The sequence below is a fragment of the Oratosquilla oratoria genome, chromosome 29 (assembly GCF_046742065.1).
Source record: "Oratosquilla oratoria isolate Oo_2021 chromosome 29, ASM4674206v1, whole genome shotgun sequence".
In the NCBI taxonomy this organism is placed as follows: domain Eukaryota; kingdom Metazoa; phylum Arthropoda; class Malacostraca; order Stomatopoda; family Squillidae; genus Oratosquilla; species Oratosquilla oratoria.
Genome location: NC_134805.1, coordinates 18,512,524 through 18,515,597, shown reverse-complemented (window position 1 = coordinate 18,515,597; position 3,074 = coordinate 18,512,524).

The following is a 3,074-nucleotide window of genomic DNA, read 5'->3' as shown; positions in this document are numbered from 1 at the left end:
CTCTCTCTCTTCTTTGTGTGTGTGTGTGTGTGTGTGTGTGTGTGTGTGTGCGCGCGCGCACGTGCGTACCAGTTGATTAAGATCGCCCAGCAGCAAAGGAAAATGTGAAAGAACAATCACCGCACCCTACTGGTGAAATGTGTTCAAGTATAACACGATATCCACTTGGCTCCATTGTGGCATCACTAGGTGCCACGGGGCTGAGCAGACCCCTGGCACCCAACGGGGCCATCATGGCACTCTTTGGCATCGAGTTGCCCAGAACGCGTCACGCGCATCGTCAAAGTGTACTTGGCATTCGCTTCCCCTCTGACGTCACTACTCCGTCACGTGACTGTTACGTCATCGTAACGCACCGTCAAAACCTGGTGTTTTGTTTCAGTATCGTGTTAACCATGTGCCATTTGACGATACACATAAATAATCACGTGTTGTGTATGTGTCTGTGTATATTCAAATTACATTGATTAACGGTTTCCATGAAAAAAATGACTTGTTTTTGGTGCGAGTCAGACTAATTTCATTCAACTTTAGTGATGAAATATTGGGCAATAGAGTGCAGAGATGATTGAGAGCCAAGTTTATTAAAACCCATTCAGTGAAAATGGATACGGATAATTAATTATTATACAGATGCATTCATTTAGGGCCGAAAAAGAAATGTTGTTGAAGGTTTGGTACTGTTAGCAATGTTGATCTATGTTATCATAGATGATTGAAAGCTTTGATTGATAGAAACACGTTTTCCTAAAATTTAGCTGCCGTGTCTGATTAGACGGCACGGTATTCAAATATACAGAAGGTTCTCCCCATTTAGTAATTTCTACAATTCGAAAAATATTCAATATGCTGAATGGAAATACCTTTCAAAAATATGTCGGAATATAAAGAGGAAGACACCAGATTTTTTTCATTTTTCGTTCCGAATTTTGAAGTTTTACAAAGTTTAGTTATTCTCAGTAGTAGGAACTATCTGTGTCTTGCGTGAGAGAGAAAACCTTTTCAACTCTTGAACTCCACTTCCTTATATGTATTTTTTCATATAATTTGCAGAGCTGGGCGCGTTCCTCAATGCGTTCCGCTTTAGTTGGGCCGCGTCCGCGTTTAGCGCTCCCAAACTATTAAAGCGATATAGGTGGATATGGCATACGAAATATTTTATTTCGTATAGTATGTGTCCTCCTACCGGACTTTTAATTCGGTATGAACCTCCTGTCTCTTAAGCTTTGATAGTTTGGAAGCGCTAACCGCGGCCAAACTTAAGCGGAACGCACCAAGGAACGCACGAAGAACGCACCCAGCTCTGGTAATTTGGCTTGAATCCGAATAAAATACGACAGTTGGATTAAAGATGCATAACCAACGATTAGTCTACTTGTCTGGCTCCGTACAGGTGGATGTAGACGTGGAAGGGTGATTTTTTTAAACTTCTAAATATGACCTGCAGACATGGCGTTTCTGGTAGGGTTGGGACTAAAACTTTATGAAGTAAGTAATTTATTTGGCATTGAATCAATATACATGAAATGCAGATAATGAAAAGAACACATAGTTCGAAATAACAATTACAAATGCCGAGGATAACACAAAAAATCATGTACGCTTATTTCCATTTCTCCATTCAAATCCCCCAAATCCGATGCACGAGTAGTCGGGGTTTTACAAATGTGCCACGAACAGACAGCGCCAGCGCGCTTTCCGTGTGGAAGTCATCGAAAGCCGCGTCCACACTTGTTGCATTTCCACGTATCGTATCCATCTTCGTAGTTGCTCTTTGGATTCTTTAATATTTACCTATATTATTTTTGGTACTGTGTGACAATAGTGCCGCTGCGTACTCCAGTCTTGATCTTATCAGTGTGTGTGATTCAACACGGTCTTGGATCACGTGTTGGACTCATGATCGACAGCTATTTCCCTCCCTCGAAAAAAAGATAAGTCATGGACCACCGGATTAGCGGTCGCGAACGTTACCACTGCGCCACCGAGCTATGCGTGCTTGTGTGATTCACCACCATAATCTTGGATCACGTTTTGGACTCATGATCTACAGTTGTTTCCCTTCCAGAAGAGAGCTCATATATGACCGATCTATGGGTAATGCTGTGACCTTACACACACACAACTCCCCACCCACAGGAGTTGGAGTAACGACCCGCAGCGTAGCGATACTGAAATTATTTCAGCCCTGCGCGGGATTCGAACCCGGACCGCCGTAGAGGCGTCCGCGAACGCTACCAATGCGCCGTCAAGTCCTGTGTGTGTGTGTGTGTGTGTGTGTGTGTGTACGTATCTCCCTGTTAACAATCAGACTGTGGAAGCTGTAGCACACTAGAGTTTGAGAGGTACGCCAAACGATTATATTCGGCTTAGAAATAAAACTTACAGGTTTGTGCGTCATGTTTACTATGTATAACGACAGACAAATTTATACTGTCACTTCCTTCAAGATTGATATTCTTGCGTGGCAGTAAGAAGAGGTGCTGATAATACGTGGCTTCAGGAACAAACTGGATACTCACGGCTCGATTTAAAACACTTGTATGGATGTAAATATTGTGCTATGCTAGAGACGTGGCATTTCGCCACTGGCTAGCGTCAGCTGACACAAGAGAAACGAAGTTATTCTGGTCTTTCCACCTCTCGACCTCCGAGAATGGTCATTCACCTGTTGCATAACCCATTGATAGAATGTTTCTGCAAATTAATTGTAGGTTAATTTCAAATTTGGGTATACAATATCAGTTTTTCCATAAATACTTTCGCGTACATGTTATTTTATGTATTTCAAGGTTATGTATATACCGTATTCACGACAGTGCAGCTTTGCATCAGTTAATATATCATCTAACACTTGCCCCAGGGGATCTCTCAAAATGAAAAAGTTCATAATATGTCTTTACAGTGATATTTCAGTACGTTTTTATTACCATGAATGAGATTCAACAAATCAGAAATGACCACGTACGTTTATTGTATAGAGTGCAATAGTTTATAAAGTATTAATAATAGTTCTAATACTGTAAAAATGAGTATAAGTCTCGTATATTTTTGTTTACATCAGAGAGGTTTCG